At 36.3% G+C, this 21,527-nt stretch overlaps 1 protein-coding gene across 1 annotated transcript in view; it reads left to right on the top strand.

The window, feature by feature from the left end:
* KHDRBS3 (KH RNA binding domain containing, signal transduction associated 3) overlaps positions 1-21,205 on the top strand; it is an 86,246-nt gene extending 65,041 nt beyond the window's left edge. The window contains exons 10-11 of the transcript XR_010090734.1: positions 515-566; positions 21,018-21,205. The gene's annotated coding sequence lies outside the window, so the exon portion shown is untranslated. The remainder of the gene's footprint in view (positions 1-514; positions 567-21,017) is intronic.
* The last annotated feature ends 322 nt before the right edge of the window (positions 21,206-21,527 follow it).

Genomic DNA, 21,527 nt, shown 5'->3' with positions numbered 1-21,527 from the left:
AATGAGCACTTCGTACCGTGGTGGGAGCAATTAGCACAAAGCTTTTAAAGACTTTCTGACTTGACTAATTGAGATCGCTTTCATCAGTGGCAGAGGATGTGTAACCCTTAAAACGATCTTCATTTGCAAAGGTAAATAAATGAAATAAAATTTTAATATTCCTTAATTTCTCTTAATATAACCAATAAAAGCAGGTGGAATACAAATCTAGAAGTTTTGTTTTTTTAATTGAAAAGCCCCTAAATTACCATTTTAAACATTTATTTTTAATAGCATTAAAAACCTATAGTTTTCTATTTAAAACAATGTAAAATTTCATAACTAGCTTTTTGACAATGATGCTGTCTATAAATCTAAGTACTTAATAATTTTAAAAAAATTACACTAACATTTTTATTTTTTAATCTCTTTGCCATACTTTTTAATTTTTTTTTTTCTATTCCTGCTCAGTTTTTGTTTCTTATATTTAAATTTAATTTCAAATAATTTTCCTGTTTGTTTTTTCTTCTGCCAGGAAGCAGGTAACAAGAACTGGGAAGACGGATATTTACGATTTTAAAACTTGGGTAAGTGTAAATTTAATGTATACTGTGTATGTATATTTTGGGTAAATCTATAAAACTATACATCATGTAATTTTCTATCTAAAACTTTTAAAAACGTCAGTGCGCAGTACGTTAGTTGATGGAAGATCGTTTGTGAAGAATAGGAAAATAAACTAAAACATTCTAGCTCAAAATTGCCAAGCTAGAAGAATAGTTGATTTGGGAAATGTTCCAGTTTAATTATGTTTGCCTACGATTTACATTTTTGCCAGCGTATAGTTTCTATTTTCTTTGTACAAGGAAATAGACTTTTGGAGGACTTAGAAGTAAAAATGTAAGGTAGGCAATGCCAATCTTTATTTTCTGTGATATATTTGAGTTGTGATAAACTGAAATGGTTGCAAATTAAGTATTATCATTACGCAGGAAACTCTTTAGTCTGAGTTCTACTATTCCTCCCAAAAAATGAAAATATTGAGGGTACAGGACAAGACGTAGAAGTATTGTGCCTTTACTGGAAATGTGTGATAGCCTTTAAGCCTGCTTCAACAGCCACACATATTGATGGGATTGGTGGATGTAATGCCTGCTTAGACGACACACAGTGCTGCAATTGTAGGAACGATTTTCAGCAGGCATACATTACTGTGGTTGGAGAAGACCTTTTATTGAGACAAATCCACAAAGAAAATGTCTATGCTGAATCTGCTTAGGTTTTGAGATGGAGTTCTGAAATTAAGCTTCTTCTTTTAGTCTAGTGCAGGTGTAGACTATATCTTCCCTGATGCTTTACCAGCATTGTGTATGTAAGAACAATAGTACTATCTGGATACATCTGAAGATGTAGTACACAAAATCTATAGTGCCGAAGGTTGCCGCCCATAGCCTAGTAGTTTAGATTTTAGTTTTTACACTGGCCGCAAGGGTTCACTTCCTGTATGGGCATAAAAAATGTTTGAGATGTCACGTAATGAATATATTATTTTTACTTCAACCAGCACATAAGTGAATCTATTCACTAATTGAAACTTTGATAAATTACATTCATTTTATTTTTTGATTTTTGGTAGTGTTAAGCAATAGACAGAAAAAAACCTATATACAGGTATTAAACATGCCTTTCTATTACAAGTCAGATTCTCTACCTCTAGGGCAGTACTCCTCAACCCTCTTCTCAAGGCACAACTAACAGGCCAAAATTTAGGGATTACCAGAGTGTGTCTAAGGTGTTAAAAAGGTGTTTTTTGTTATTTTTTTATTTTTAATTTTTTCTGAACAGCCTAGACACATGGGTAATCACTAAATCCTGGACTGTTGGTTTGCCTTGTTTTTATTTATTTTATTTTTAACGTCACTGTTCCTTTCATTAAGAGTACAGGCCCATTTTACTATGTAACATATACAATAATTCAGTCTTGTGTCTGTTGGTTAGTTCCATGAAGATATAAGTTTATCTAAAGGAAGACATTACTCTTTATAAAAACTATATCTAATTGAAGTTGTTATACTGCCTACAGTAGATCTCATGTTGTGAGTGCCTCTAAAACATTTGCTTAAATATTAGAAGTTTGGCTTTAACCACACCTCAAAGCCCTCTGGATTGAGAGCTCTCATACCCAGACATAACGTGACTTCACACATACCATGCCATCGTGGCTTGTCATAGAGAATCATTAGTGTATTGTGATGAGCACCGTGCATGCATATTCTATCCCAATGCTCCTCTATAAGGAGCATTAGATTGGACAGTCATCCTGGAGACATGTGAGGAAGAATGGGGGAGACTTGGAGCTGGAGAAAAGGTACGTTAAAAGAAAATAGTGAATACTTGGGGTACTGAAAACAATCTACCTAGGAACATGAAGAATATAGTATTGAGAATGCAGATTTCTGAACACTGTAGTCTACCTTTAAGATTATACACATACATATAAAAAGGTGGAGCTCCTAGAAATATGGTACAGTCAATAATCTGTAAAACAAAATTATACAAGCAATAGTGCAACACTGTAAATAAGAATTAAGAATATATAAGATGAGATATTATAACTCACAAGCCTGGAATCATCCCCTCATATGACTCAGGTGGTATGCGCTTCTGGACCATTCAAGGTACCACTCTGTACTAAAGTGTTTTTTAAATTTCTAGCCCCTCTGTAGATTATTTTGGGTTTGTCTGGTAAAATGTTTTTCAGGACAGGATCGTTTTTCAAGATGTGCCAGTGTTTATTAATAATATTGTTTATTTTTCTATTATTTCCATTAAAACTACATATAAATGGGACATTATTACCGTCCCATTTTTCTATTTTTTTCCTTATCCTTATAGGTCAAGGTGTTTTTTTTCTGGGGATTTTTTAAAACCTCTTCTAACGCTGTCTGGAGTTTTCCTTCCTCATATCCTTTTTGCATGTATGTACGTAGCGGGGAATGTGGTGCGACTAAGAGTAAGGAGACTACCCCAATTCTCCCCCCAATAATGACAAACAACGAATATTGGATGAAACAGGCCACAGCATTTATTAAACTTACAACTGTAGGACTCATCCGAACTTTATTCTTTTTCTTTAATTCAAATATAAATAAACATATAAATATATACATATACATACCATAATTAACATATAAATTACACTTATTGCCCTACAGCCTCCAACTTAAATAACCGTCCTTGCCAACGAACTTAACCAGGTGCCTATGCACCAAAACTTTACCCACTGGTGTCTCGCCTCCCCCCTCGTCCAAACCAAAAATTCCCATCATCTTAAATGCTCTACCACCAGCCGGCTTTTTGCTCGGTGGGCACGTCCTATTCGGTAACTTAAAAGTTTACCTTACAGAGCAGGGGAGGTTGAGACCCACCATGTCCATCTCCTGACATTCCATCTGGTCCCCAACCCTGTTGGCAAGGACACGCTCCCCGCTAGCTGTGACGGAACAAAAACAGAAAATTAGGGTGGGTGGGAGGGAAGATGTTTGCTGGCCAGAATCCCAAAAGGCACTGATGTAAGATGATCCCTGCCCCACTATAAACCCATAACCACTCCCCTAAACACATATAGCCAATTACTAGCACCATCCCCACACTCATACATGTGCCCTTGTCCGTTTAGCTGTGCTGACTCCCCAGGGCCTTGAATTGTATTTTGATTATATTTGCTTGTGTTATATAATCCTGATCATTAGTGCAATTACGCCTAATTCTCAGGAATTGACCCTTGGGGGCATTTGTTAGCCAAGGGGCATGATGACTGCTTTCCTTATCAATATACCCATTAGCGTTGACTTCTTTAAAGTGGTTCTTGGTTATGATCCTATTATCTCTTATGTTGAATAACGTCCCATTTATATGTAGTTTTAATGGAAATAATATAAAAATAAACAATATTATTAATAAACACTGGCACATCTTGAAAGACGATCCTGTACTGAAAAACATTTTACCAGACAAACCCCAAATAATCTACAGAGGGGCTAGAAATTTAAAAAACACTTTAGTACAGAGTTGTAATAAAAATAAAATACCTGCAAATAATACCTTTTTAAATATGAGTAAAGGTTTCTATGGATGTGGACAGTGTCTAGCATGTAAAAACACTAAAAGCAAGAAAAGACATATTACAGACATGGAACCTATTATCAATCAAAAATTCCAGATAAGGGAGTAATTTATATACTAAAATGCCCATGTAATCTCATTTATGTAGGCCGAACAATTCGTAATTTAAACACAAGAGTGGCCGAACACACAATAAATATAAAAAATGGGGTAGAGACACACAGTGTCTCAAGCCACTTTAAGAAAGTCCATAATTCAAACCCTATGGGAATGTTTTTTAGTGCGATTAAACTGGTAAAGAAAGATTGGAGAGGGGGAGATTACATTCAAAAAATAGGAAGGGAAAAAATTAAATTTATTTGTGACTTTAATACAATGGTTCCACATGGATTGAACAATGACTTTGAACCATGTCATTTTATGAATTAAAATTCCTCTTAATAATGTTTTTTGGTTTTAAATATGGTTTTCCAATTTTATTTACATCTTTTCTTCATTTTAAGATATTTTACATATCTTTTAAAAAAAAGACATTCATAAACTGTCACTACTGTATAAATGACATATTTTGCCTTTTAAATTGAATTTAGCTTTTAAAACTACTTGTTTATAATATGCCTACATGACGTTATTAATTCGATTTTATACAGATACTTTATTTATTAAATGAAGTCAATATGCTTTCCAATTGATAAAAAGAATGAATAATGTAATTTGCTCTAAGCAAGAGAAAATAGAATGATGCTGTGTCTTCAACTGTATCATAGGGCATGTCATTGATAACGTTTTTATTTCAAAAGGTGGAACGCATGTGCGTTTCACCAAATGACGAAAACAGAGGGGGACACATATAGAGCAAAGCGCTGGAACGCACGTGCGTTCCACCGTAACGAGGAATGCGGAAGTGGATGCACATAGAGCAAAGCGCTGGAACGCATGTGCGTTCCACCGTAACGAAGAATGCGGAAGTGGATGCGCACGTTGGAACGCACGTTGCATTCCACGAGATGGAACCCGGAAGTGGAAGAGAGGCACACAGGACCCGGCAAGTGGAAGATTTATAAACAGAAAAGAGAGGGAAGGTTATCACCTACCAGCCAACTGAGGAAGCCTTTTATAAGGCGAAACGCGTATTGGACACCGTTATAGACTATTTAGTCTAACCAGACAAGTATCTGGGACTTATTCTATGATTTTATTTCATTTTATATTTTGATTTTTATTCATAATAAAGCACCTTTTTGGAACTTATCCTTTGGGATTTTGCATTACTATTAATAGCAAATATAAAAGGGAAAAAGAAAGGGAAGCAGAAAGCACCAAGCACCTTTAAAGGAACCATCAAGCCTTTGAGGAGAGAAAAAAGGATTTGGGACATCCTTGAATGGTCCAGAAGTGCATACCACCTGAGTCATATGAGGGTATGACTCCAGGCTTGTGAGTTATAATATCTCATCTTATATATTCTTAATTCTTATTTACAGTGTTGCACTATTGCCTGTATAATTTTGTTTTACAGATTATTGACTGTACCATATTTCTTGGAGCTCCACCTTTTTATATGTATGTATATTATATGTTTTGAAGTGGTGTAGGTTATTAGGTGTTTGAGCACAATCTTTTCACTTCCATATAGTGCACATAACCAGTTGTATTATTTGTACCTTTAAGATTAGTTCTATCGTGTTCCAGATTTTTTTTCATATAGCCTAGCTTATGAGTAGAAAAAATATCCAACAAGGCACATGTTTCTATCTATTCTGAAAACCATGGACATTTCTACAATCTAGAAATGTTCACAGCTTGCTTGCAGAACATAAAATGATGCACAGCTGCCTCTTCCCTGACTTACAGGGTTATCAACTAAACTGTGAACTTTTTGGAGTAAACTAGGGAAATCTCCAACTTGACTATTTTTCCATGTCTTCCATGTTCCAAATTTTGAAAATCCCTTTTGCGTTGCTGATAGTGAAGAGCTCTGCCCCTGCAATCATACATGTAGACAAGCAATACAGTCATATATCTGTGTACTTATCTGTGTTAGTGTGTACACACACTTATACAAGCACAATACACATAGAAACACATTATACAAAAATAGTGATTCGCAAAAAAATGCAAAACAACCCTTGTGGCTATCAAACGGGGAAAGTAATATAAAATATAAATACCCCAAATTCAGGAGGTGCAAAAGACTCCTCAATGTCTTTGATATCGTAAATATAAAACACTAAAAAGCACAACCTAAAAAGTACAAAGGGAGACCAATAGTGCAGACTGAAAATTAAAAACACATAATTTAAAAAACTAAAATACACTCGCAAACAAACGTAAAAAGTAGGCAGGGTATAATCTGTCTTCTTCAAATGCTTCTTCCCTTCTCAGTAGTGGAAATAGATGCTTAAAATGAAGCACAAAGACAGACCATAGTGTATAGCTGTATAATATTAAAGATAAAGCTTTATTGGACACACTTACAAAATAATAGTAGTAAAAGGTCCCTTCAAATCAAAATCAATGTCTTTCACCAAAGGAACGATTTCATCATCCAAAATTTCAGAGACACGAGAGATGAAGAGGTCCACAGTAAAAAAAATATAATATGAATAAACAAAGCTTGCCACCCTACGCGTTTCGTTTTGATGCCACAAGCCCCTGATGAAGTCTTAACAGACGAAACGCGTAGGGTGGCAAGCTTTGTCTATTCATATTATATTTTTTTTACTGTGGACCTCTTCATCTCTCGTGTCTCTGAAATTTTGGATGATGAAATCGTTCCTTTGGTGAAAGACATTGATTTTGATTTGAAGGGCCCTTTTACTACTATTATTTTGTAAGTGTGTCCAATAAAGCTTTATCTTTAATATTATACAGCTATACACTATGGTCTGTCTTTGTGCTTCATTTTAAGCATCTATTTCCACTACTGAGAAGGGAAGAAGCATTTGAAGAAGACAGATTATACCCTGCCTACTTTTTACGTTTGTTTGTGAGTGTATTTTAGTTTTTTATATTATGTGTTTTTAATTTTCAGTCTGCACTATTGGTCTCCCTTTGTACTTTTTAGGTTGTGCTTTTTAGTGTTTTACATAGAAACACATACATTTAGAAAAGTGCACAAATCCATTCAGAAACATACAATAGCAGTGAGGGTACACTCTGTCTGCAGTGCTATTACAACCACTGCACTGTGTGCTGGGGGAAACCAGTCAACCCACGTTATAATTTGCTCTAAAGCTTACGTTCTCTCCTGTTAGTCTTATTTAAGAATTTTTTTTAAAGCGCTCTCTAGAGGTGTGTGTGTGTGTGCCCTCGTAAATGGAATGTCTTTCTTTAGAGCGATGCATGTTTCACTGTTATTAAAAATATGCCGACCAGGAGACCTTCTGTTTCTCGCTATAGCAAAAAACTAAGCCCCAGATCAGCCCATCAGAAATCTATAGAGTTGTTTGCGAGTCTGTCACTACTAGATTCTCAGATGTTGGTGTTCTATAGCTATTTCAGTTTGTCAATGTACATTGGTTCAGCTGGTTTTAATGAGCGTAACGGAAAATGCATAATTGCTGTATGTGGTAGAAATGCCTCTGCCATGTGTTCCTGGAGAGGCCTGCTGGCTAGCCTCCTGCCCAAAGACTATGGACCATGCAAAATCCTGTTAAAAGACTTTGTTCCTGCCATTTCCCTATATTGTTTGGGAACCGAACAACCGCACGAACCAGAGACCATCCATGTGCTTGTTCAGCCCAATTGACACCTTATAGCGAGTTCCACTGCAGTGTTCTAATCTGGTTGGCCGCAATTCGTATGAACGACCACGAGGTGGCGGCTATCTTGTTCGCATGAATGCATGCAGCGGTGTTTGATCTCAAGTTCATGGAACTGAAACTCCCGAACACCACTGGACTGTTCAGTGGAATTTTTCCCACGAACAAGGTGAACAAGCTACACATGTTAACCATGGATTCCATTCGGTATTTTATGCACTTTTATACTCCCAAAAGAGACCGTCCGTTCACACTGATTTCATGGAACTGTTTTGGGCATAATACCATATGTGCGGTCGGTCAATCAATTGACTTCCAGGGAAAAACTGAACCGATCTGGGTGATTTTTGGATATGTTGGTCACCCAGATCGGGCTATCATAGAATGTAACTTTTTTGGGGGTTTCTATAGATTTTGGGGGTACTTTGGGATGTTTATAAATTGTATGTTGTACCTGAAAGATAATTAAATTGTTTGCTCAGGCGCAAAGGATCATGGGAGGGATTTTGCATTAAAGGCAGTGTGTTGCCTCCAATAAACCAGATGACTCCCAGCATTAAGCCTTGGCTCATGTGTGGGGGAACATTTATACTGCTATATCACTTGCTCTGTTACAGCTATACTCTCTTGGAGGAGCGGTCTTACCACTGGGAGCTGGATCCAGGTGTTTGGTCCAGGGTGGGAAAAGACTGGGAGCCCCCAGCCAAGCTGCGGTGTCTAAGGGGGCTACAGTAATTATGGTGTCCGGTGTGGTGCCTATGGTACTCGGTGAGCACTAGGAAGCGTGATTGGCGGAGTTGTACCCAGTCGGGGTGCCTGGCGGTCCGCAACACTGTACAATTGCTCATACAGTGTGTGTATGTATATATGTATCCCATTTATCAAAGGGAATAATAATTTTGATGATGCAACCCAAAAATTCTAATCTGCACGTGCATCTTTACTACCAACATCAAAACAACAACCCTATTGAATTAAGCATTTTCTCAACAAAAAAAAAATTCTCAATTTACTATACGAAATGAAACCATTTCTTGACAAACCCGAACTCCCAAAGCTGCAATATCAGAGATTCGAAGAAAAATCTTAACTTTAAAAAGTGCTTCCTCAAATAGAAAATACATTATCTATAAAAGTAAAACTACTTTTTTATATTTTATTTCATATGTCTTCTAGTCGGACTTTGGTTTTATAATGTTTTAAAAATGCACCACGGGGGTTCAGAAACCTACATATGTTTATTTGTGTGCTTTAATGATTCATAAAGGTTTTCAGACAGACTGTTCTTTTCAGCTAGTTCCTAGCAGGCTGCAAATAAATAATTCCAGTGGGAAAACTATTAGATGAACAGGAACAGAAAATAACCTTTTGTAAAAAAAAACAATGAAAATGTTGGTCAGAAATAAATGAATCGGATGTATAATCCATAGTCTTCTGCAATCTGCTTCAAACAAATTGCGATTTTCCCAAATTTTGGGTAATATTTTTTTTTTTTTTTTCATCCAAATTCGGTAACTCCAAATCGGCCTATGATCAAATCACGAAATGATGAATAAACAAGCAGTTTTATTGGTTTTGTGATTCAGTTCTATGCTCTAGACCTTTTCTTTTCTTTTATACCACTCTCAACATAGTAACACTTCGTAGTGCAGGTATTTTGTGAATGTCCTACTTGAATGAACAAAGAAAGAGCCTTTATTGCAATTTTCTATAAAACTCTAAAGTATTACGAGGACTTTTTAGTACCTACTCTAGACTTTTTGGTACATACTCTACTTCCAGCTTGGGCCTATGTTTCACCCTGCTCTTACCATATTAATTACCATTTACTCATGTTCAGGGCAAAAACTTCTATTTAACTTGGGACTACATGTTACTCCTCACGTACCCCAACATTTCCTAGTGCTCGGGGTGAAAGAGCTTAACTGAGAAACCCCAAGCATGTAACGGTTTTGTATTTTATATGATTATCAAATAATTACCCCCCTTTTTTTTTTTTTCTCAATTTTGTTTGTAGTAAAATTAATAATTCTGCAGTTGTATTCAATATGTTTTTTTAATGTACTGTTGATGACTTTCATACTATTGCAGGAAATAGGACAGTGTCTTAAATTTCCCAAGAGAGGCTGCTGGTTACATTAACTCGTATTAAACTAAAGCGATTTCTATTCTGTTTTCCATTAGCACTGCAGTTATTCTAGGAAATATATAATGGCCATTACTTAAAAGCATAACAGGCAGTAATTCTTACTGGTTTACTGAAAAGTGGCAACAAATATATATATATTCCATTGAGGATTACTAGAGAATTTGAGATTTTCTATAATTCTTTAAATCTTTTTTTTTTTTTTCTCTCTCATCCAAAGGGAGTCCATATTCCACTTCAGTCCCACCTTCTAGTTTTAATAATCTACCACCCTCTCCCTTTTTGTCATTGCCTTTGACCTTTGTGTTTTTCCTCTAGCTTGTACGCTCATTTTAGCAAGGTCATCATTAGCCTATTGTTCCTGTCAACACTTGTAACAGTTTTCTGTTAAATCCCCTGTTAAAAGCTGTAAAGCACGATATAAATGCCAAGAATATGTGAATGTTTGCCGTTTGATGCCTCTGGTGATAGAAAAAATGCAGGTCTGCTTCAGAGCAGTCGGCTACTCTGCGTTCTTTTCTCATTTCGTAAAAAAATGTTGTGTGCTCTTATTTAATTCTATTTTTTTATATATATTTAAATTAAAACTACTAAGAAAAAAGTCCAGTTTTTTTTTTCTGCAGAAATGTTTGCAACCCTGTGCTGTGATATCACCATATATGCAAGGGATGTCACTGTAAAGTCACCCGTAACCTTTTCACATTAGCACTTGTGCAATCACGTCACCGTTCACCTCACTGGACGTGCACACATCTCTAAAGCGGAAAAACTACAGGGATCATTACGGTCTCTCTTGGCAGCAGAAACTCTAAGAAATTCCAATGTCTAAACTAGAATGAGAACTGGCAGTCAGAGAAGACTGCTGCTCCGCTGTAGATTCACATGATTTACAAGACAGCTGACATTAGTTTTTTTTCGCATGCATTCAGTACATTGTGTCAATTCCACCTTTGCGTTTATTACATTTTGTTAGTGGTGGTCTTCATGGAGACAAGTGCCTAGTTTTGTCATACAAGGAACATGTATAACATGTAGTGTGTGTGTGTGTATGGAGGATGGATGATGATGGATCGCTCTTATTATGATGCTATCTTTAATGGTATCCCCATTATTGTACCCCCGTACAGCCTTCGGTTTATATCTTATAAAGATTAAAATAGGAATGCATATTTATTTTCTTCAAAGTTTGAAGATTATAGAATTTTTTCTAGATGTCTGCTTTGTTAATTGAACCTGCTTTGCTGTGATGCTGTTTAATGAGACTACACGCAAACACACTTTGCTGAAGAAGGGCTGATTTCTGGTATTCTTTTGATGTCTCATAAAAATAACCTTTTTGCTAGATATCGTTAATAAGTTTCATGAAAACATGCATATATTTGTGCAGAGACAAAATAAATGACCCATGTTCATGCTGTGCTTTTTAACTTGTTGTCTTGCTATCTATTTATTGTGTTTTTGTTTTACTGATTAACCAGAGGTTCTCGAATTTATTTGTGAAAAAAAGCAATTTGAGTGGTGAGTTTTTCCTATACTGATATAGTTCTCATGCTTTTATATATCTTATTTTAAGAGGTTTCCCTTTAAATGTTGTATGATGTAGTTGGCACTGGGTTGAGAAGAATAGGTGTTGGTACTACAAATTAAGAGACACTTTTTAGGCTGTGTTGGTTATAATTTTAAATATCAATTTTGTGCGAATTTGGCATCTGATGCCGGCACGAAGAGCAGACAGACATTGAATGACCGAATGCCTCCCTCCTTGCCACCCATGTCCTCACCTACTTTCTCCCCTACCTCTCTGGTTAGTGAAAGTGATGTCCGCTTTGGAGGATGAATCTGCAGGGGGAACTAGTATTTTTTTTGTGAGGTTAGGAAGAGTTACTTTTACCAAAAATAGTGTTTTCTTAAAATACTTTTTTTTTTTTTTTTTTTTTATTGCCTATTTAAATGAACACCCTACTGCCCAAATACAGAATAAATAAATAAAAAACAGTCTAATAAATGCGAACATTAAAAAAAAAAATCATACTGAAGGGGAAAACTGCTGGGCACATGATATACAATTAATATCTGACATGAGGGCCCATTTATTTTTGTAAAATTTAATTATTTATTGTAATATATTGCAAGGTGGAGCTATAACTCTAATGGTCCCGGGATCTCTGCAGCTTGTGTTATTACATCAGATGGAGAGCAATAGACTGGCTTTTGTGTTGTGAGTACATGAAGATTGATTATATAGGAAACACTAGAGGCCAGAACATTAGAGAGCAGATTTGGAAAGGAAGCTGTCATGCAGATCAATTGATCAAAGTGATGTCTCTTTAGACACTTATTAGTATTGCGGAATTTAGACTTATCTACATTCTCAAGAATAGCTTTGCAACTTGTCTTGGTTTTGCAGATATTCTGAGAGCAAATGTGTTTTCTGCACCACTTATACGATCACTTATTTATTCTCGGATTATGTAGCCTACAAGACAGTGGTGAAAGTACTTTCAAGCAGTTTCTCTTATGTAAGGCATGTTAAATCCTTCAGAGATGAAAGATTGCAAGCTGCGTCAAATGGCGTGCCTTCTCTGCATGTGTTAAGTCACAGTTAAAGCCCTAATTCCATATTTACATTCCAGTTTAATAACTTATCTTGCTATACTGTGCCAGAATTTGCAAGGTGATGCATTTTTTATTTTATTTTTTTTGTTTTAGTTGTGGCATCAAACCTCATTCTCTTTTTATCCATTAATTGCTGTATACCAGTTCTAATTTTCAATGTTAGGACAAACTCAAACCTTTCACGTAGATAATATATAAAAATCGCATATTTCCAAATCTTATGCAAGGTAAAACCGTTATAGAATGACTGACTGAGCCATAACCAAGAATCAATCTGCATTTTAAAATATTGCAATTAAAATCTGATTATTTTGATACATCTTCTGGACTTGCCAAAAACACATGTCTTTTTATGTGTAATGTCGGTGTTAATGGTCATAAACCCAAGTGGGTAACAAAACTATTTCTCTACCATAAACTGATAAAATAATTCTATTTTGGAGTTGATTTTTTTTTTTTCTCTTCAAGTTTACCATAAAGTTACTTGGTCTACCTCCCAATCGTCTGTGGGCTTTTTATTTTTCTTCATTTAGTCATTATCCTCTCTGCCTCCAGAATAGCCCTAAACCCTAAAATAGCTTTATTTAAAGTATGTACCTTAAGCTTTTCACCCTCTCCCCATTGCAGCATTCTTAGAACTCTCCCTATTTGGTGCCTTGCTTTTTCACTTAAAGGAATATAAAGGTGTCACCTTCTTGTTGCCAGTTGAGTGATCACTATTTCTGTGCAAAGACTGCAAATTTTGTGAAACTAAAATTCTCAGTAGATTATGGGCAATATTATGTCCTGTGCCTTGTTCTGATTGTATACTTATCATGTGTCTTACCATGTGAAAGGGACACTTTAAGTTGTTATGGAGGTTGGAGTCCCCAGGCACCTTTCTGCCTTACTTGGTAAACCATTTTTAAAAGTTGTACCACTGGGCACCTGTGCACACTGCCTCTTGTCTCATCCTCTTGCTATTTTAATGATCATGATTATACAATGGGTGGCCAGTGAAAGGCTGAATGTGTCAGCATACCTAATATTTGTTTTTTTCACAAGCAAAACCTGTTTGGGTTGGACACAGAAGGCTTGTGGTTAAACGGTTTAATTCCAGAAGGTGAGAAGGCTATGAATCTTGGATATCTCTGTGGAGATCACAGAAATATTGTTGCAGTGACGCTAGCAGCTAAGTGGACATGGATTGTAACAGGCTTTGGGTAAGTGGAGTGTCAGGCGATGCAGGGCGTTGGGCCAGGTCTGAATAATCTTTGCCCGGTTTTCTGTTTTTGTGCCAGAGAAATTAATCTTGTCAGACTTCTCAGCCTGCCTTTTTACCTTGTGATTGAACATATTGTAGGTGGTAGAAAATTAAGTTTTGATTGGGTCAAAATACTTCAAGAGAGCAAACTCACCACAGAGCTAGCAGCACATGAGACTGCTCTCAATCAAATATAGGACATGTCCCCCACTTTTAAGCTCAATGACTAAATACTATGTATGTTAAACATATATAAAAGGCTCTCTGGCCTTTCTCCGGTCCACAAGGTCACCTCAATGAAGTCATTACGAGGGCTGGAGTCTCTTTCGACTCCATATCTCTGCACCAGAAAATAAAATGTTGGAATACGCAGAGGCCCACAATGACCTCACTTCTAATGTGGAGGACCTCATGACTTCTTTTGGCCAAATTGGCTGATATGTAGTACTGGGCACGCCGCAGTAATCTCTGAATAAGAGGAGTGCTGGAGACTGAATCTGCAAGTTTGAAGAGCCTACGTAAATGGGCTGTTTCACATACTTGCCCCTGATCTTCCCCAAGACATGCTCCTAATGGATTGCATACACTGGTTTGTGAAACTATTATACCTACTGAAGTAACTACCATGGGACATTATTATAAAAATGGATGATTACCACACTAAGGAAGTATTATCCATTCCAGCAGGTTGAAGGGCTTGCAGATGACTTACCACAAGCAACTGATTTTTGCAGACATCTCAGCGGCCACTGTAAGGAAGAGGAAATCCTTCACCACCATCAGAGTTGCTGCAGGTAAACTGATTGCCATTTAAATGGGGCTACCTGGTCAAATTGTTCATTCATTGAACTGGAACTGTCGATATTCTTAATTCTTCTGAAGAGGACATTCGAATACTCTGAACCTGGGGAATCACACAAGCTGAAACTCCCGAAGGCTCAACACACTCCCCACTGTACCCACCAGAATGGAAGATTGCTCACAAATGACTCGTGCGATTCCAGCCTGTCTTCTTGCCACCTTACAAATTCCTCCTGGCGCAAGTACTTTTACTGCTTGGTATATTCATTTTTCCATTATTGCCTGTTTGTTTGTTTCCCCGCGGTCACTGGGAATTGGTAGTTATGTCTTACTGGATATATGTAACTTTCAAACTATTTACCCTTCATGTTGTGAGTGTGACTGCTGGTGATGTGTACTATACAAATTAGATACCATCACCACAGCCCCAAAGATTAGACTTCTATTACTGTTTGTTGATCTATAAGACACACAAATTATGTGGCTATCCATAAAAAAATTAGTTGATGTGCATAGTCCCTATCTTACATTCACCAGGGGTTTTCCAGTACTTGAATGCTAGAATTAGGCTACAACTAACAAACTTGCCTCTACCCAAAAAGTCATAAATATATATTACCACTGCAACACTATGATATATATATATATATATATATATATATATATATATATATATATATATATATATATATATATATATATATATATATAATATGAGACATCCTCTAAACTACAATAGTGATGACAGATGATGTTGCACTATTACCTGGTAGATGTGACTTTTTACCTATAGATACAGCGTACACCCTAGTGCAAGATATTATCTTTACCATAGCTGAGTGGTATAATTAGTTGACCAAGCAGAAAACCTGTAATTTCCACTCTAAATTTCTATTCTGCGCAAAATGAAAAAGGAGGAATCTACTCCATTCAATCTTTATAATACAATCTAATGTCCCAACTTGAATGAACAGCCTATTTTGAGGGAGCGCATCCAGGTTTGAAACCATTAGTTTCTACCCCCACGGTACTGCATTTTTGTGTCTAGCCATTATCGAAGCCTTTTGCTTTTATGTTACGGTTTTCTCTCTTTTAGTTATTTCTGCTCATTTGCTTACACGCTACCTTTACTGCATTTCACATTCCCGGGCCGGAGGAATGATGGCAATTATTAGGAGTGCGTTTACATCGAAGTAGAGCTAGTCATAAAATTCCTCCCCATTGGTAAATAGACAGACCCTGATGGTTTTGCCAATTCATATTATAAGAAATTGTATGATGCCCTAGCTCTTCAACAAACACAGCTCTTGAATGAAACCAACACTGCCACCTTTTGGCACATATTAAATGTTCCAGAAACCAGGTGAACTTCCTACTAGCCACCAACATTTTGACCCATATACTTTGTAAATTCTGACACAATATTCTTTGCAAGAATATTTGCTCTGAAGTTGGGTCCCATCCTGCCACATATTATCCATGATAACCAGGTGGGGCTTATAATGGCAAGACCAAGATCAGAAAAAAATGGAAAGTACTGAACATCTGAAACCGTCTTAAACACCTTAACCAAAGCAGGCTTTTTCTATCTCTGTATTACAGATTCTCTGAAGTCCTCCTTCTCTGACTGGAGAAACAATTACATCACACTTTGAGGCATACAAGTCACCAAAACTAACATAATTTATTTAAACAGAACTGTGAAAGACTAATCCAGGAATTTGAGCAGACATTTCACGTAGGAGACAAAGAATATTTTTCCTGGTACAGCAGACTAGCCACTTTTAAAATGGTCCCTATTACCTAAATACCTCTATTTGCTGTGAGCCTTGCAGACCCCTCTCCCTCAACATTTTTTTAATACACCTGCAAGAGTCTATCACAGAGTTTCTATGGGTGGGGAAGAGTCGGGGTGGCTACCACAATTCTCCAAAAAGCAACCAACCATGATGGCCTAAACCTGCCCAACAAGAAATTGTATTATAAAGCAGCCCTGCTATCCTTGTTTGTAGCCATTCATACCACTGAAGCGACCCTTGAATGGGTGGCAGTAGAATCTTTCTGATCATGCAAAGCCAGACTGTTACTTATTTTGAATCCCTAAACACTTGCAACCACAAACTCCAGCAATGCTCAACACTATTATGATCAGAAAGAACTTAATGGGACTCAAGCTGCAAACTTTTTATGTAAGGGTGAACTGCACTCTCTAGCCTCGCTGATATGGCAGATTGCTTTGATAATTAGGAAACATACTTCAGCTAACACACAATACTACGCCATATGACAAAAGCAGACAACCCATCAAACAAACCTCCTCTTTGCCCCACTGAACTTGGATATCTCCCATCTCGCCTAGTGTGTTTGCCACTCATTTGTGTCTTGGAAAATTACAGTGTTAAATATAGTGCTAGCAAGGCAGGTCCCCCAAATTGCAATCAATAAAATCACTTAATTATATAGAAATATTACATAAATATGCACTTCAAATATATAAATATGCATATATATTTATATTCTAAGTCTACATGTAGATGTATGTAATTATGTATCTGAACATGTATTTTTTTGTTTTTATTAATATATATATATGTATATATAAAATTTCATTTTAAGTGTATTTTGATATAAACAAAATACAGTTAGAATAAAATGACATATATAATTTTTTTATAATTTATTTTAAATTTTTTTTTTATTCAGAAGTTTTGTTTTAATATTACAAGACAATTAAAAAAAATAGAAAATACAGACACACAATCATACAAAATACATCCAGTTGACATAAATAAGTCATATTGTATACAAAAATAAATTTAAAAAAGCCACATGAAGTCATTAATATAACATAGACAAAAGTCTGTAAAGATGTAATAGGAAGTATATCCCTGAAAATAAACACAAATTTAGAAACTTGTTGGCCATGGAGTGAATTCTACTAACCAATTAAAGTTGCATCATCCATACCCCCAACACCTAAATGGTTTATGAGTTACCATAGAGTAGGGAACAGTTTTTTTTAGCCAAATTGTATACCAGTCTCTTTTTTTAGAGATCACTGCCTGACTTTTAATAATTTAATTTTCCATTGTTAATTGGAATTTAACTTGATTGATTAGGGAAATCTTCTGAAAGGGCTCAGAAGATTTCCACTGTCTCGCTATGATGATTTTAGCTGCAATAAAGCAATGAATAGCTAAACAAATGTGTTTACTTGATTTAAAAGGCCAGTTCAGATGAAGGAGGGCCGGGCTGGATTTCTATTTGTATCCTTAAATGATGCCTTATTCAAAGATATTTCAGATATGATGTTAAAAGTCCAGACCCATAGTGGTTTGAGTGCTGGACAACACCACCATATATGAGTATATGTACCTGAATAGGTGCCACATCTCCAGCAAGTAGGGTCTTGAAGTATACATTTTGGCCAATCTTGTTGGAGTATAATACCATCTGTAAAGTAACTTAAAGTGGCACTCAGTCAGGTTTGAGCCATGGACATATTTGTTTACAAGAATTAAAGATGGAAAAACAGTCATTTGGTGAAATCGTTAAATTAAGTTATTTTTCCCATAGTTTAACCAGTTTGTAAGGAAAGGTATCTAAACCTTTAAAAAGCGAATTAGCAACCGAAATAATCTTGGGTACAGTTTGAAAAGAAAATATAGTTTGCAGCTCTTTAGCCCAAGGAAAAGAAGATTGGACAACATGTTTCTGAATATAATGTTTGATACGGAGGTAAGTAAACAATTCTTTAGATGGTATATGGAGACTATCCACAATCTGTTGAAAGGGTAGAATATTATCACCCTGCATGATGTCCGATAAAGTTAGTGTATCTTTGTTAGGCCAGTGTCTCAGTGATAAATCCTCTATATTGCTTTCTAATATATTTAATTTACATGTTCTAGGGATTAAATTAGTTAAGCCCAAAATTTTCTTAATTTCCGCCCATGTTTCCAAAGACTGGGCCAGCGACATTAAGCAATTGGGCAAGTCCCTCGGGAGCTTCCCAGGATCTGACCAAATATAAGAATATAGACTAGAAGCATGTAAAGCTTCCGATTCCAAATTATACCAAGGTTCAGAAAAAAATGTAGGTTCTTGTAAAATGTATATATGTCGTACATTATTTGCATAATAAAGATTAGTAATGCTTGGAAAGTTTAGCCCTCCCTGAGACAGTTTTTTAGATATTTTTTGACTTATTCTAGGCTTTTTATTTTTCCAAATGAATTTATTAATGTTAGATTGGATCATTAATATCCAGGTGTTAGGGATTTTAAGAGGGACCATTGAGAACAGATGCAACCATTTTGGTAGAATATAAGAATTAATACTATTAATCCTACCTGTCCATAGGGTTTTTCCATTTTTGTAAGTTTTGATTCATATCTTTCATTAAATGCATAACGTTCCTCTCCACTATGTGGGAGGCGTTAGCGGGGAAACTAAGAATTTTTACATTTTTTACATTTATTTGTAATTGTTTATTTTTAGTATATATATATATATATATATATATATATATATATATATATATATATATATTTTCTATTTGGAAATGCCTAAATCAGACTATTGGTTTGCCTGAGAACTGAGTCGGGAACCACTGGACTATAGTACTTCGATGAGTTGGCTGCTGTACAATTATCTCAGCGAGGGCCATTCCATGGTGTGCAATGTCAAACTTCTGATTGGTGCAAATCTTCTGTTTGTGTTTTTCTCCCTTAAAGCATTGAAGTATACGATTAAATTAAAATGCCCTTGGAAAGGGTCTTTAGAAATAACCTTTTACAGTTTACTAATTTTGAATATTGCTTCAGTTAAACAATACGTGTTTTTTTTCCATTATTAAGTACTATCCTACTCTGATTATGTGTAAAACCCACTAACAGATGATAATGATGATAATGATAACAACTCAAGGATAAGGGAGGGAAAATCAGAAAATATGTAAAGTAAAAAAAAAAAGTTAATTTATTTCAAACTTCCCTAGGAAGACAAACATTATTTTCCCCTCTGCCACGGGCACTCCTACCTCCTCCATTTCTCCTCTCCAAGTCCAATGGGCACACTCCGATATACTCCTATTGGCACACTCACAGATAAATACTTATAGAAACACTCAGACACACTCATATAGACAAACTCAAAAATATACACTTGTAGGCTCACTCATAAATACACTCCTATGGACACACTCACAGATATACACAGATGCATACAATTATACTCAGATACAGACTTACAATCAGGCATGCACACTCGGTCACTTATTTACACTCTGACAAACAGCAGATATCTCAAGTCTCCCAGTAATTCCGGGAGACTTCCTCATTTTGCATGTGGCTTCCTGACACCTGCAGAACATGTATAATATCCCGGAAATCCCACGCACAATCTGACCTACAACTTATAGCTGATTGTGTTAGTTTTCCGGGATATTATACATGATTTGAGCCCCCTTTCCTTAATACTAAGCAGGGGCCGGTGGGGTGCCAGCACTTTAAGAGCCGACCACAGAATCAGCGGGCAGGGAGGAAGTGATGACCGCCTGTCACTTCCTCCCTACTTCATAGAGAGCCGCACAGAACGACTGGAGGCAGGAGGCAGCATGGAGTCAGCAGCTCCTGCAGTGACCCACCCCTCAGTAGCTCCTCAGCACACACTGTACACTAATCTGTTTCTTAGTACTACTAATTCCCATTCCTGGCAGCCCTACACCATCCCTCATTTCCTGTATTACCAAGAAGTCTGCCAGCTGTGGCTATTCATACCTATAGGGAGCTACAGCCTTTTTCCTTTAGAGTGGGAATTTATTTCCCACTTCCTTGCAGTCCGATGACATGAGGTACAGTGGGAGGGCTGATTGAGGGGCGGGGGCTTTGCAGACGGCAGCCAATAAACTGCTTCAGTGTGGAACAAACCTTAAGGGAGGTCCTGCAGCTTCATGTTGGGCTTCAGCAGAGTGCCATAGCACCAGCATGGCTTTTTAGAAGCACAAGTAAAAGGCTTCTAAGGGGCTGGCTTGCAGTAGCTGCCATTTTGTTCTGGCAGAAATATTTAAAAATGCAAGTCTCTAGGGCGTGCTCCTGCTGTTGCACCCTAAGGCGGCCACCTTCTGTATAGAAATCTAGTATATTTAATCTATTGAAAACCAGATTTATACAGTCATTGATATGTCCTACTAGAATATCCAGTAGTGTAACTCTCACAAATGTAGTAAATGGATCCAATATAGAGAGTTGTGTGAAATAACAGGCTTAAAATATGATATGTAACTGTATTTGGTGTTTTTTTGTTTGTTTACATGTCCACTTAAATATATCTCTCATTTCAGGACTGCTCACGCTACATACAATCTGCTTGGAGCTACACTGTGTTCACCAAGGTGCCTAGGAGTCAGTCATTGCTCGGACATATGAAGCATATATTTTTTATTTTTGCAAATATCTGATTGCATTGTATATAGACATTAAACAGATGATCTATACATTTTAATTAATAAAAAAAATACATTTTCCATTGTTTCACTGTACTTTTTTTTCTAAGGGTTAATGTGATGCAGAACTAAACTGGTTCATGCAAATTTTGATTTTCACTTACTTTGAACAAAAAAATCTTATCACAATACAACTATTGTTGGTTTATGTTGTAAATTTTATTTATCACTAGAACCAAGCCATGAATGTACACCTAATGTAGTCATGCAGAGCAACATGATTTCATAATCTGTCAATCAGAATTAAAATGAGGTGTAGATTGATTGATACAAGATGGATCAAACTTCAATATCAAACAGCAAGAACATGGGCCGAGATCTCTTGATTGACTTGTAAAATGCAGCAAA

Source organism: Pelobates fuscus, chromosome 4 (assembly GCF_036172605.1).
Source record: "Pelobates fuscus isolate aPelFus1 chromosome 4, aPelFus1.pri, whole genome shotgun sequence".
NCBI lineage: Eukaryota > Metazoa > Chordata > Amphibia > Anura > Pelobatidae > Pelobates > Pelobates fuscus.
This window is presented reverse-complemented; position numbering and strand designations above follow the sequence as displayed.